Here is a 16,453-nt window from a genome sequence, read left to right as displayed (position 1 = left end):
TTCGGAACAATCCATTCTGTTGTCTTCATCCATACTCCTTCTCCATCTACCTTTCTCTTAATCCTATTTATCTCCATCACATCCTTCCAAAAAGCTTCCTTGCCCCAGGGCTGGCTTAAGTGTCCCTGGAAAGTTTCTGCATTCCATCTTGTCATTTCTGTATTGGTTTTGACTCTTTGTTTCCTACAGGCTGATATCCTTCACAGAGTTCCACAGTGGCAGATTATGTTTGCCTTATTCATCATTTGTCAGAATTTAGCACAGTGTACAGCACAATATAATAAATTCACATGAATTTATTGTGTTTAGATTTTACACATTTCAACCTGCCTTTTAAGAAAGAAGCCCTCCAATTTAATTTCCTTTAGATAAGGAAGAATTTTGTGTCCAGATTAGCAGTTAGTTTAATTGATATCCCATAAGATAAGAACTCTCCATGAAAAAAAAAAATGTAGCCCTAAATGGGACAGATCCTTGCAAGCCGTGGCCCCTTTATACAAGTCATGGTGACTCCTGAATGAGAGTCATCAATATCTCATAGAGTTAATGAGTTGTGTTTTAGGGCATAGTTGAAATATCATGTTATTTGTGGGGAAGGATGGAATACTAACATAAAAATGTGGAAACAAGTATCAGTTGATTCATTTATCTCATTATCATAACAGCGAAATAGAAAAATAAGTGTAGGGGGTAATTAGAGAATCACTCAAGCTCTGGATAAAGTCCTATCCATGATACCTAGTCTTTGAAAACCTTCAGCTGTGTTTAAACTCCTTCAGCCTCAGTTTTCTCATATGTAAAAAAGAAGGAAAAATAATTATAGGAAATATCTCTCATCTCCTAAAATTGCACTTCTCACATAAAATTAATTTTTTTAAGTAAAAGTGTGTTCTAAATGGGACTGCCATGAGTTGACAGAATAGCTTACTTTTTTCTTCAATACATTTTTATCAGGTTCATGTTTTGTACTAGCCATTTGACAAGACTTCGGTACAAAAGTAATTGTGTGATTACATCCTCAGGGAGCACAGACTAAAAGGAATGGCAAAAATATGACTTGATAACACAAAGCATTGAGTAATACAATGTGTCAGAAGAGGAAAATGCTCTGGAAACAGTAGAAACCTCCATAATGACAAACATTGACACGGAAATGGGGACATGAATGAACCACGTACTGCTAGATGGAGGAGAGAAGGATGTATGCATTCTAGAGAATAATTCAGGCATGTACCGTCAAATTAAGTAGAAGAATACATAGTATTGTGCCAGAAATCTTCTCTAAGCATATGTTCAAAAAGAATTTTTAAACATGAACATAAATAAATGAGTGGGAAAATGTTCATGGAACAGTCAGTAGAAGAAGCATATGAGCCCTCCTCAGAGTACTCAGCAGATAAAATGTGTCAGCTGTCCATCATAGTATCACAAGATCATGAGACACTACATGCAAGGTATGCACAAAGCATCATGGGTATGTCTAGACAGTAAGAGAAACAGAATGAAAAACAATACACTTTCTTCATATTAGTTGAAAATATATTAACTGCAAAATAACAGCACACAAATAATAACTCATAAACAAATTTTACTCATTAAATAGATTAGAACTTTTGCCTATGATATGGGGAGGGAAATGGTGATATATAGGAATAAATTAAATAGAACAGGAATAAATTTCCATAAGGATGAATCATAAAATTTGTCACGGACTGAAAGATATGAGTTAACCAAACCTATTCACTGATGTGGAAAAAAGTGATTTAAAAAAACAATCTTTCCTAAGGTAGAAGGGAAATACAATCAGACAACATTCATTCATTGAATAAACATTTGTTTTATACTTACAGTGTACCCAGAACTGTTTGCTAAGGAACAACAAACAAAATTGCCCAAGTCCTTGAACCTAATGGAGCTTGGGTTTTATTACTAAGAAAGCAACCTACAGAGAAGTATATACATTAATACATACTACAATGTCATGTGGCACAAATGCAACGAATAAAGATAAACCAATAAGATCTGAGTGAGTTCATGGAAAAGCAGGGTGCACTCACAATAATGAGGCCATAGCAGTCCTGTGGAAATACTTATTACAAGTAGACAATGTCAAGAATGGACATAATAGATGAAAGAATACCATTCAGAGATCCAGATATTTTAAAGAATAGAGAAAATGAGAGAGGGGAGAAAATATGAAAAATAATACAGGGGTCAGATTAGGAAGGCCTGAATTGATAGATTAAGGAGTTTGACATCTTTCCTACAAAATTTGGGACTATAACGTGAACAACCTAGTATAACCCTGGCTTTTATATTTCTGGGAATTTTGTAAGTCATGGTTTGGAAAAGAGAGAATATTAGAGGTGAGCAAAAGTTAGGCTAGAATCATAGCACTTCTCAAGGATAAGAAAAGATATGTTCATGTAATTAAGACTGTAAGGTACTTAAAGTTCTACATAATGGATATGATAATTATACCTACTGCACTGGTTTCTTGGAATGTTAAATGAATTAGTGCAGAAAAGTGCTTAGAACAGGTTCAGACATATGGTGACCCTTTCATAAAGATTGACTATTATTTATAAATTACAAATGCTTGAAATGTATTTCTCTTTCTTATTCTATTTTTTGTATCATTTCCATGTATTTGATATCCAGGAACTAAACAGAAGTAGACGTAATTGTCTATCATTTTGTTGGGAAATAAATTGTTGAAAAAGCTAGCATCCTTCTTGAACTCACAGCCGGGCCTCATGCTATGATGGCTGTACATATGTGCATGGTACTTTGAAGGGGGTAATCTGGAGAGAAAGAACAAGTTAAAATATGAAATTTGTAGGATAGTTTATTTCTCAGGGAGGATGCAAAAGGATACCATGAGAGCATAATGAAACTTGGTATAATATTAGGTTGAAAATATGAAATTTGAAATCTAGCTTATATTGAATCCCACCTATTCCATGTCTGAGCTTCATTTTTCTCACCTCCCACACTTTGAATCTCATTTTTCTTTTCCTAGAAATAATAGTGAACACCTTAATTACTCCATGACACTTCCGTGAGAGAAAGATAAGATAATGTCAGTGAAATGGTCTACATGGTTTACCTTAGGAGAATATCCAATATTTCTATTATACTTGCTCATTGTAGGATTTAGCTAACTCATGTAGAGCAACTAGTTTCCACCCACTGATTTCTGACTTCTTTTAAACGGTGTCTTTCAGCCTGATATTTGCATTTTGTGTCCCTGGTGCCCCTTGCTTTTGCCTCAATATCAAGGAAATCAACTTTTCAAATTAAAGGGAGATTTACTATTCTGAACTGTAGCTGACCCCTCTTGCCTTAGACAGATGACATTTTGATGTGATTTGTAGAGACGTCCAGAGTAGAAGATGCTCTATAGTTTGTGTGGTATACAGGCTAATGTGGCAATGAATTAGTGTCAGTGTTAGAAATTTTAATGTTCAGGTGTTTTTGAACATATACATATTCAACATATAGTGAAAGGGAGACTTGTTTTAAGGTCATAAAATTAGTTTATTTGTTCTTTCTCCTCTACCCCTTCCATCTTTTTACAATAAGACCACTGAATCAGATCTCTTAGGAGGAAAGGCAAAATAACCTGTGCTATTTAAAGGGATTGCTAAAACTCTGGATATATTATGTACCAACTCCACACAAGTAAAGTAAACATTAGGGTAATGCAAAATATGTCTCTCTGTAGGCTATATCTATTTGCTGAGGCCTATATAGTTTTGATACGCTTTCATTTTAGCTGCTCAAATATTTTAAAATACTCAGAACGCAGTCTTGAATTTGTCATGTCTAAAATTTCTTTCTTGACTTCTCTCACTCAAAAGTCTTTCTATTCTTCTCTGAAATCCACAATTGCTATTGTGTTTGGGCACTTATTATGGCACAGAGTTAAGCCATTCTCTGGCGCCACCTGCTCATTTCTTTTAATTACCTTGAGTAGATAACAGTAGTTAGAAACAGATTAGGCAACTAGTCTAAGCTTATTCTAAGCTGCATAAGCTAATAATAAGCAGTATGCAAGGGCTTCCAACCCAGATCTGTCACCAGAGTATGGGCTGGTTACAATTGTGCTGCACTGACTTTCCAGGCCTCCCTTAATTAAGTCTTCTTGTGAAAATTCAAAGCAGAATTACTGTGGCATGAATGATACTAATCTTTCTGTTATGATTGATAATAATAGATAAAATTAAATAAGAATAACTCATTTCACTTCTTGACTCTATTAACTATATTAATGGCAACTTTGAGGTAAGTTTTCATGTTGCAGATGACATGGGATGGAAAGATTAACTATTCAAAGTAGTGGCAGATATGTAATTCAAAGCTTGACATTCCATCTCAAGGGCCTGCACTCTGAAGCCTGATGCTATAACTCCATAGTTCCAAATTCTCATGTTGTATCTCTTAATGCATCTAAACACACATTTCTTTCAGCAACATCTAATTTTTGATGCTTATTGAAATAGGAACAAGGATTTGTATGTCTGAATGTGTGTATGTGTGTGTATTTTGGTTTTTCATAAGAAAACGTCCAATGTTAAGCTCTAGGTTCCCCATTTAATAAATTTTCACTGAAATTGTTCTGCAGGCCAAACATTTATCCCTATTAAAGGCCAGATTTAGAGATTCAGTTCATTTACTCACCTTGATGAAACTTGTGTTCCCTCATTGATCATTCCTTACCCACTTTGCAAAGTTTGTACCAATTACAAAAATGATAAACCCTTCTAGTTTCATCTAAGTAATTAATAAAATGTTTTGTATGGGATAAAATTTAGGCATTTATGGAGGAGTTATCCTTAAACTTCTAGCAACTGCTATGTTTCTAGGCCAAGGCAGAGTAAAAAGATTCATCTGAAGAAATACTGATGGTCCTAAGGTATGGATGATAAGCTTGACTAACTAGAAAATGTTTATAAAACCTTGTGAGCCTCAGAAATAAATGAACTTTACCTACAGTTGACTTTGTATTGGTTGACCCATTCTCTTAACAAGATGTAAAGATACTTAATATTAGGTAAAATAAGAAACATGAACAGTATTCTAATTCACAGTAACCAAAATTTGGTGGTTTGTGGTTTGCAGGGATATGTTATAAATAGTGCCTTGGTTAAAAATATTACTGAAGAAAATTGGATAATTCCAAGGTAATCAAGTTTAAAGTAGTTTCCTAGCTACAGAACTTTTCACTGTTTTAGAACATTTAAATATCATGAATGCCTAAGAAGGAGTTTTAAAAAATAATTATTCCAAAACTTGTTTGATTGGTACTACTTTTTCTGTACAACATCTCTTAATTTTCCCCCTACTTTGCAGAATATAGTATATGAAATATTTGATTTAGTTTAATTCAACCATTCAGGCCTGCCTCAATACTGAAAGTCTCTAAAATATTTGTGGGAAATTGTGTCCTTTTTTGAACTGCTTCAATGAAAGATAGACTTAAATTTTTTAATAAATAAAGTCTTTAAGACTGCTTAGATTTCTTAGTCTTGTGAACTTATCTCAGTTGGCTTTGCTAATTGATACTATTTAGAAACACCAAAATGGTAACTGTATTTTGTGATTCTCAGAAAAACAGTTGTACATTCTGAAGGTGAGCACTAGATTTGGACAGAATCATACGAACCTCGATCAGTCATATATTATTTTTATAAGAAAGTCTCTTTATGCTCTTCAAGAACCTTTTTCTAAACTTCATTAATAAATAAAAAATAAAGAGCCTGCATATGAATAAATTATGAAATTGCTTCCCTTGATAATTTTTTTAAGTTTCTAAAAATAGTTCCTGTATTCATCTACAAACTTAATGCAGTTAGAAGAACCATTGAGAATGTCATTATGGTGTGTGTTTGTTGGTAGAAGCAGGGAGACAGAAGGAAGCACAGCGGCTGGAGGTATAAAGTACCTTTGTGTAGATCACTCAGTCAATGCAGATTATTTACAGTGTTTTTCTTGATTGCTGTAGATGGTGTAATGTCAACAGGGGACAAAATTTATAGACAAAATGCAAAGGAGTCAGATGGCCTTCTGGAGTGGAGCTGATCACTTTAATATGCTAATATATCATCACTGTTTCTAGGCTCTGCTTCCACTATTACTCATATATCACCTTAAGTTGTTTACATGTCTGTCTCAATACTAGCTTGTGAGTCTTTTTCTTTAGGTTTGGTTTGACTCATGTCTGGTTTGACTTATTTTCCCTAGCGCTTAGCGTGCCTCTTGATATAAAGTATAATATAAAGATTCAAGAATTTTTTAACTTTTCATTGGAAAAAATATATTCCAAGAATTGTACCTATAAAACCCAATAGAATTATATACGTGAAAATCCAATCGTGTAAGTTTCTGTGGAACCACCCTTCATAGTGTTACAAGCTGGATAGTAGATTGAAATCTGGCATTTGGGAGTATTTACACCAAGGAGATTAGTAAGCACTACAAATCACTACTCCCGCCGTACTGGCTGTTAAACATTTATTAGCACAATACTTCTGTGTTTTCTACACTTGCTGCCCAGTTTTCTTTCCTCTTCCTTTGCTCTCTGGTGTGGCTAGTTGGAGGACTGATAACATTTAGAATTTTCCTTTTTTACCTTGGCTGATCCTATGTCTGACCTTTAAAATATTTTTTAAAACTCTACCTGGATGGACTTTTAGTCTGTACCATTTTCTGTCCCCCAACCCCAAGTGACAGCAAGGCTTATTCAAATTTAGACTTTAACTGAAGGAAATCAGTTTTGGTAAGAATCTTGTAATTAAAGACAATAAAAAAGGAAAAAGCAAGAATTTCAGAACTAGACTTGATATCCCCACTCCATCATTTAACTCTGTTACCTTTGAAGGAGTTACTTAACCTGGCTAATCCTCTATCCTATAATCTGTAGAGGATACAATAAAACCAATGACAGGAGTTTACCCTGAGGATTATATGAGATCATGTATCTAAAATATCCGAGTTCCTACTACAGAATAGGTAAACAATAAACATAGCTATCGTATTATTTCATGCTTTCTTTTTGGATTAGGATTAGACATTTACTGTCAGCAGCACTTGTGTATTTAAACGTGAATAAGAGAAAGGACCTGGAATAGAGGCCAGGTCTTACTACTTAAAGATTGTATGTCCCAGCAAGAATTTGCTGAATCTGTTTTTTCCACTTCTAAAAGAGAATAACGACAATTTACTTGCTTTCCTCAGAGTATGATTTAAAGAATCCCATGTGATATAAATATGGAAAAATTTTGAAAACAAATATAAAAACATGTACCAACAGGCAATTTAATTATGCATGTATCTTCAACAAACAATTCTACTTCTTTTCCTGGAAATGATTCTTGAAAATGAATATATACAGAATGTGCATAACCTAAATACATGTAGTAGTATCATGCATAAGAAAGTAGAAAAGAAGTTAAGTATTCAGTTACAGAGAAATAAGGAGATTAAAATACATTCCTATAGCAGAATGGCCTATAGATATTAAAGTCATCGTATAATAAACCTAAAGAATAGATCTCACATTATTATAAGTGAGTGTTAGAATTTTTGGCAATTTTTCTCTTCACTTCTGTACATATTTGAATTACTTCATAATTAATATATACAATACTATCATTGTATAATAAAATAAAAGTAATGAATGTTTCACAAAGTATTTTTCATTTATATGTGCTATAATATAGTGTTTAGTAAAAAAGTAAATCATAAATTTGAGGAGTACAGAAAATATGAAGAATACAACAGCAATGCCATTATGTCAACAGAATGAGACATGAATAAATTTTGGGTGCATGTGCAGTGTCTTTTGTGAAGTTTTTGCATTGAGCATATGTTACTTTCATTATTAGAAGAACAGAAAAAATAGGAAGGACTAATATCTATGTATCAACATTATTATCATCCCATGTACAATAGTAATCATTCAGATAAACACATTTTTCTAGTTTCCTCCAGTTGATTCTAGAAGGATCATCAGCTGATCTCTGGGGGCTCCTGGACAAAAGAGCTTACTATATACCTTGAAAATTACCTAATACATGTTACTGTTTATTTTCTTTTTTATATTAATTTGGTGTGGAGGGGAGTAGTTCAGTAGAAATTGGACCCTGTAAGTCCAATGAAGTTGTGTTTTTCCTAATTTTAGAAAGACATTTCTTTCTTTGGGTACTGTTATTCCTGTTTATTACATGCAGTGATGAAGGAAATGGGTCTATGATGATGGAGAGTACATGGGAGCCAGGTGAAGCAGGAAACTTATATGGCTACTGAAAGATAATATTCTCAGAGTGCATGTCGTGGACTGTCATGTCCTGTTTCAAGGTCATTGGCATTCTTGCTTCTACTGGCATAAATACATGTCCTGGAATTGGCAGATCAAATTGTCATGACTTACTTTCTATGCATCTCAGAAATTTAGTCACCATATTGGCAGTGCCCTAAAAGAAAATCTAAGAGTATTAGTTGTTGTGGTGCTTTGATCTGTCCTCACTCTTGACTCATAAGTGTAGAATTGTTGCATGTTTTCCATGTTATAACATACCCCATTTTTGTTTTGATAGTTTATTCCCACTTTAATTGCCAGTCAGCTTCTCTTGTTTACAACAAAAAGATGTGAACTAATAAAAAATGTGTCTATAAAAGAAAGAACCATCAGTTGGATGAAGACTATGAGATTACCCAGCTTCATGTTAACTAAGTCACTGATAATGATCAAGGATCTACTTATCCCAAATCTGCATTTAAGAAATTTAAGAATGAGTAAAGCTACAAAGAATGGCATAAAACTGAATTTGAAGGTGAATTACCCAAAACTAACTGGTAAGGAATTCCTGGAGTAGAAGGTATGTCAGGAAAGATGCTCCAACCCTCCATAAGCGTGGATCTTATGTTGAAAATAGGCAGACAAGACAATAAGAAAATTTCCTGTTTAGAGAGAAGCATCGATTAGTGCCTGAAGTCTTAATTCTAGCCAAGAAAAGAGAAAAAAATTATGTTATGAGGGTGGCAGCAAATATGTAAGAGCCAATAATTCTTAAAGAAGCCATGCATGGTGAAAACTATACTTGTGGTATGAAAAAAATCAGTTAACATTGTTATAATGTTTTCATGTCTGGGAGATGTTATTTCTATGCTTAATCCAATGTCTATACCAGTGATTTCCATCCTGGGTTTTGAATAGGCCATGACATCCTCAATTATCTCAAGATACAGTGAAAATCCATCAAAGATTCTTGAAACAGAACTAAATATCGTAACCGCTAATTATAAAAATAAATGCAGGTAAGAGATAGTTTATGTCATTGAATTAAATGGATGGATTTTAAATGCTGCTTGTTCATGGAGGTTTGGAGCTGCTGATGTGGGAACTGCAGGGTAAGGCAAATACATCAAAAGATGCAGGCAGAGAAAGCTGTGCTTGTGATAGGGAGAGATTGAGAGCTGGTGACAAAAGCTGTTGAGTTGAGAACACCTTGCCACTTATTATAGTTAAGATAGCTTACCTTGCCTTGGGCTCTTTATTTTAATGTAGATGTCTAAGAGTGAGCAGGTGATTGAGAGAAGCAGAGAGAGGTTATGTGTCTTCACAGGGCAAGATGGCAATTGAATGACTACCAAACCCATCCCCTGTGATGTTAATATATGCACTCACTGTTCCACCCTTTTTTCTAGTAATGGTAAACAACATTTGTCACTTGCAACAGACTGCTTTTCTTTTCCCCACTGATGGTGAGCAGACATTTGTATTTCAAATACCAAAGCTTAGGCTGCAGAAGCAAGAGACATAGAAAGATGCAGTGGGTGGAAAAAGAGAACAGGACAAGGTTCGCATGTACAATTCAGCAAATCATTCATACGTCTGGCCTCCATGACAGGAGATGGTCTAATGCCTCATTAATTCCCGCAGAGATGACGATGATGTATCACTCCCTTTCAATCTGAAACTAAGTAATGCATTAAAAAAAACACTAATTCACACATGTTTAATGCGTTCATTAAGCTATTATAGTCTTTCGGCAAGAGATTTAATAGCAAATTAACATTTCTTTAAATAAAAAATTCACCCCCCAAACCCAGAGTTGTTGTAATTATTTTGTGTTTTAAGGGCAGTGGACTACAAGAGAAAACATTTGGCATGAGAGTGGGGGTGAAAAAGACTATGTTAAGTCTTCCATTTATTGTACAATTAATCACCTCGGGGCATTATTTTCTCCCCATAACAAATCTTTCTGGGGGAACAAAAGGATCCTTTGAAAAAGCCAAAGACAAAAGCTCCAAAAGGCCTAATTTTGTGAATTGGTCAAGATGAACTGAGAAAAACAGTTTAATAGTAAAATTTTTGAAACTAAGGAAATCAATTTCAGTTAACATTCAAATATCAATATTTGCCTAATATTCATTTAGTTCTTGTGTGTTAGGCACCAGTAAGATAATCAAGAGAAAAAAAAAGCATGTAGTTTTTATCTGTAAAAAGATTTGTTTAATATCCACTTCGTGATGTGTATCATGTTGAATAAAATGAATAAATCATGGCCCATATTCTTGAGGAAGTTACAGATGATTAGAGAAGATAAGCATGGAAGTAGAAAATCCATACACAATTTACTAAATCTTTTTCTTTTCATACAGGAACAGCTTTATTATGAACTTGATTTGATATGCAAAGTTATAATGACCATTTCACTTACAATTAGCTCATTTTAAATATCACATTATAGACGAACAATATCTGAAATCCCAGGAGGCACTTAAACAAGTAAAAGACTGCTGCTCATCTTGGAAAAGACAGAAGAGAATTACTGAAATGGGCCACAGACAAGTATGTACTTCTTAGCTCTGTATCTAGGGCAGGAGAGGAAATCATACTACAGGCATTATTGATCCAGTGAATCATGTGTATTTGGTTGTCTTCATTACCTTTCCCTCCTTGCTGAGACAAAATACCCACTGCACAAAGTTAGAAGGATTTATTTAGCTCAAAGTCTGTAGAGGTTTCAGTCCATAATCAGCTGGCTCCAAGGCAGGGTGGCACATGGTAGAGGAGAAACAGTTCATGCGGCCCACACAATAGCAAAACCAACAAGGGAAATTTAACATCATCTTTCTGCCCTTTTTATCTTATCCAGATTACAGAGATTAGGGTGGTGCCAAACCAATCAATGGACTGGTTTAGTAATCACAGGCACTTAATCCCAGCATCACACACTCTAGATTCAGCCACCTCTGAAAGCATGAGATTTTGGGGGGACATCTAGACCCAAACCATAACATTAGTCCTTATTATAACTGGTAAAACTGGACCCACTTTTGTTACTTTGTGAAGGAGATGGTGGCTGCTGTCCTTCTTTTGTCCTTTGAAACTACCACTCAGCACATGAGTATTGTACTCACGCATTCCAAATGACACCATAGATGAGAATTTAACATGTTCACAATGGGGCCATAGGGGTGGCTCTGATTTGAATTTGATCCTCCTGCAGGCTTGAACTACTGCTAGTACATCATGGCTGTAGTAGAGCTAATTGTAATACAGCTCATTTGTGATACAGCAGTAGTAAATGCATATTATATACACAGGCAGTCAGGTTCTTGTAAGGTTTCCATGCTAAAATTTAGAGAATTAATGATAAACTATTAACCCATGAAGAAATGCCATGGGCACCAATAACTCACAGAAACATTCACTTTATAGAATCTTAGGATCAGAAAGGAATGCACACAGGCAATGTAGAGAATGCTATCAAAATTATCTGAAAAAAATATGTGCTGTGAAAGCCACAAAGAAAGCCAAATGCACTTTGTACAAATCAGCAGCCTTTAGGTATAAAATGTTTTAAAGGAATTCACAAAAATATTTTCTTAATTTAATGAAGTGAATAACTATTGATTATATAAAATTTTTATTTGATAATAGTAGTATTAACTAATATTTGTATTTGGGTAGTAATATTCAAATTTGAAAAACTAACTAGATTTGGTCCAGTTATATAATTTTTATTAATTTTGATAGTAAAAAGACCGGTAAAAGTGATTTGATCTGTTTTACCACCGTACAGTCTTCCTGATGGCACAGTCATGCATGTGGCTAATGCCAGCAATAACATGTTAAACTTTTTCACAAAACAGACAGTCTGGAATGTATGGACAGTATGCATGGTTGGTCTGTAATTGATCTCAGATAATGTGAAAATATTGTTCTTTTGGAACACAATTTATTGATCCCACAAATATGACAAGATAAGAAATTCATACTTGAAAGAGAGCATCCTTGTTATAGGACAGTTGGAGTCCAGGTGTATATGTCACCAATTCTAACTTCTGTGCCATTATCAAAGGGCTATCTTTTCATTCTGGTGATCAACTTATGCTCAGGATGCACAGAAATCACTTCTGGCTCAAGTCCCAAAGAGTTCCAGAACAACAGAGAAAGGAAGAGAGGACACCCCCCGCCACCCAAGACCACAGAAGTCTTCATCTTACCAGACTCCAAGACACAAGCAACCACAGGGAGCAGGAAATAGCCCAATTTACTCAATGTTAAATAAGAAGAAGAAAGAAAATGTTTTGAGGGCAACGATGAAGAACGTTCTAATTCCAATGAGATTTGGAGACAGCTCTGTGCATGGGGAGAAGGTGAGACTGGAAATGTTAAGAGTGGAATGCATTAGGCATTCAGACAGGCGCTGAAGTCTACTCCAAATTCATTGTCATCATGACAAAATGTGCACAACTAATAGATAAGTGATACCTCCACATTTTTTGTTCATTGGCTCCAAATAGGGAGCAGGATGAATTCCTAAATCAATGAGTATTAGACAAATTGTTTTGGCTAGAAAAGGTAGCAAGACATAAGGCAGTTAATACCAACAAGCCTTGCTTGTGCATTAAGTACCAAACTATTCATATCAAAATGTATCGAGTTCCAAATCTGACAAGATTCAAAGCAGCAGAGTACCAAGGTATGGCTATAATTTGATAGGAAAAAAAAATGCTTTGGCTTGGTTCCTGTCTTCATTTTGACTGCTTTTACAGGGTATCATGCAGTTGTTAGCTTAAACAATAAACATTTATTGCATACAGTTCTGGAGACTAGGAATTCCAAGGTGAAGGAGCTAACAAATTTGGTGTCTGGCAAGAGCCCTCTGTATTGGTCAGCTTTTTATTGGTGTCATAAGATACCTGAGAAAATCAGGTACCTCAGAAAGGAGGAGAGAGACATAATTTGAATCACAGTTTCAGAAATTTCAGTTCCTAGCCATTTGGCTCCATTGTTCCTGGGCCTGTGGTGAGAGAGCAGCATGGAGCAGAGCTGATGACTTCATGGTGGTCAAGAACCAGAGACAGGAAGAGCAAGAGCAGAGGGGGCTGGGAACAAGGTATGCCCTTCAAGGACATACCTGCAGTGACCTATCTCCTCCAACTAGGTGACAAATTCTAAAATTTCTACCACTTCCCAATAGTCTGATAAACTACGAATCCATCAGTGGATAAATGGTGATGAGAACAGAGTCCCCGTGACCTGCTCATTTCCTGAAGGTCACACCACTGGACACTGCTGCTCTGGGACCCAAGCCTTCAACACAAGAGCTTTAGACTGATGATTTGAATCCAAACCATAGAATCCTCTTTCTCCTTTCCAGAAATCCGTCTTTTCACTGTGCCTTCACACAGCAGAAAGAGAGCAAGTGAATTCTTAGGTTCTCTTTTATGAGGAGACTAATCCCATTTGTGATAGCTTTACTCTCAGGACCTAATTATCTCCCAGAGGCTTCCCCTCTTACTTCTGCCACACAGGGGGTTATAATTTCAATTAGTGAATTTTGTAGGGACCAGTTCAGTCTACAGTAGCCATTCTTCTATACTTTATTCAGTGTTTTCTCTCTGGACTTGAAAGTATTTTATGACATGAGTTTGAATTCAGGTATTCTTTATAGAAGGAGAGGAAACAAGGAAATCATATTTATTGATTAATGTTCACAATGAAATTCCTATAGCAATCTACTTAGCCATATAAATATTATGTTCCTATGAGAAGAATTTTTAAACTTTATGTACTTAAGTATCTGAGTGTGAAACAAATTCCAATGCATTCTATTACATAAATGTGAGAATTCTGTAAGAATTTAAATAGGTATATCACAAGGTCATTGCTTCATATACTTCTATTTCCATCCTCACCAAATGTCCTGCTTTTTATATCATTCATATTGAATTATGTGCTTTCTCTAATATCAGATGATCATTCTGAAGGCATCACTACCTTAAATACATGCCTTCAAAATAAACCTAGAATACTGTTTCTTTTAATGAATTATATTTAAAATTAAAATCTAGAGTAAAAATTGCTTTTTCAGCCAATGTATTAATAGCAGCATGCATTATATTTTTGTTATCTTACGTGTATATATACATATATTATTTCAATTTGAAGAAGATTATTAAATTATTAATACTAGAAGTTTATTCTGATTGACAACCATACAGTGCCAATTATTAATGTTATACCATGTATGATGGATTTATCCCACCACAATATATTTTGAAAATTCCTGGGGTGAGCTTTGATTTGTCACCTTGGGAACCAAAGAAAGAAGAAATAAATCTTGAAAAAGCTCAAACATCCATCTTTTTGGAAAATAGGAAAGAATCAAATGAGTAAATAACATCTACATCAATATTCAATGTCTACCAGCACACCCAAACTTTGAAGAACATCTGTCTTCCTGCCCCTAATGATTTTGCTCCAGATGTAATCCAAATATGTTTGCAAATGGGGAGCAGAGGGGTTAGCACAATTTACTTTGCAAGCAGTTGGCAGTTATCATAGCTATTTTTTTTCTTTTAAAAATACATACATTTCAAGATATGTTAGAAATGATACGTTTGAAATGACAGTAAAATAAATCTAAAATTGCCTTTGGCTTTGGTTTGATATTCATCATCTTAAAAATAGAGACAATATGGTATAATGGCAAGAATGTGGATTTTGGGATCAGGCATGAATTTGAAACCTAGGTAATCAACAGTTTCTCATATAGCGATATGAACATTTATGGCTCTGATTTCTTTTAGGATCTCGAAAAAAGGCCATTGTTTTTAATAATAGTAAGAATAGCTGAGTTTTATTTATTATATAACAGGGTTAGTTCTAAGTTATTTAAATTGAATCTTTTTTATAATCTTCATACCTACCTTACAAGTTGAATGCTATTAATATTCCAATTTTAGGAGTGAGAAAACTGAGACAAACTGAGATAACTGGAACTGCCCAAAACTCAGAGACTGAATGGGAAACTGTCCATTAGTTCAAAACTTCACCTCAAAGGAGTTACATTCTACTGTCTTGTGTTCAGTAAAGCTTCCACAGGTAACAGATGCAGCCACTAGTAGTAAACAGCAGTGGTACCATTAATAACAACAACATCTAACCCTTGTTAGATGCTTACTATGTGTTTGATACTGTTCTGAGATTATGATAGTTCAGATCTCCTAAAATTCCCACTATAAACGTTTGAGGTAGATCCTTTCACAGATAAAGGAAAGGAGGTACAAAATATTAAGCCCTAGTTCACAATTACTAAAGGGCAAAGTGAGAATTTGAATCCAGACATTCCAACTCCAGATACTGATTTTTTTGGGTGTTGTTTTTCAGCTTCTATGGTATTTCTTAAATAGTTACCAAATGAGTAAATTCTCCCTCTATTAGTCTAACTTATTTTTGCAAAGTGGCTGCAATAAATGATAGCTACTAATTCACTGAAATATAAGATCGTAAATTTGGGAAGGCAGGTAACATTATCATTCTCATTTATGAGGACACTGATGTTGGAGAAAGGTCCTGTAGTTTCACCAAATTATCTAGGGAAGGGTTCAACAGAGATTTACACTGGACTTCAGGATCTAAATGCTGTTTCCCATGTTCGCTGTATTGCCTCATCTAGAGTATGAATGGTCTTGTTGAAACATTCTTCTGTATTGGATGTTTCGTGATTATAGACACATGTTGTTTCCTAGACCACATATTCTTTAATTTACTGTAACAACTTGGCAATAAATATATTCAATTTAGTGTGAGGAAGGGGTAAAAGGTGGAAATCTGAGTCACTGGGATGTTCAAAAGATTTCTGAAAGCCATTTACAGCCTGAGACGTGGAAAGTACTGGAAGAGAGATGACATATTAAAATTCAAATGTCTCTTTCTGCCAGCAAACCATCTTCAGGTCCTAGGAAGCCTGAGTCTGGGTGAGACGAGGAGTAATGAATCCCTGCATGTCATGTCATTGACTCTGGCCTTTCAAACACCGCATTCATAACAGTAGAGACAAGCGCCTGGGTCCTTCTGTACTTCACTAAGTTGAAATCATTCCACAGCGGAATACGGTATCTGGGATGAAAGAAAAAAACCATTCCTTTC

Source organism: Heterocephalus glaber, unplaced genomic scaffold, assembly GCF_053883595.1.
Source record: "Heterocephalus glaber isolate CG9 unplaced genomic scaffold, H.glaber_assembly_v1.0 deba00001479, whole genome shotgun sequence".
NCBI classification, from domain to species: Eukaryota; Metazoa; Chordata; class Mammalia; order Rodentia; family Bathyergidae; genus Heterocephalus; species Heterocephalus glaber.
Note: the sequence above shows the minus strand (reverse complement) of the source record.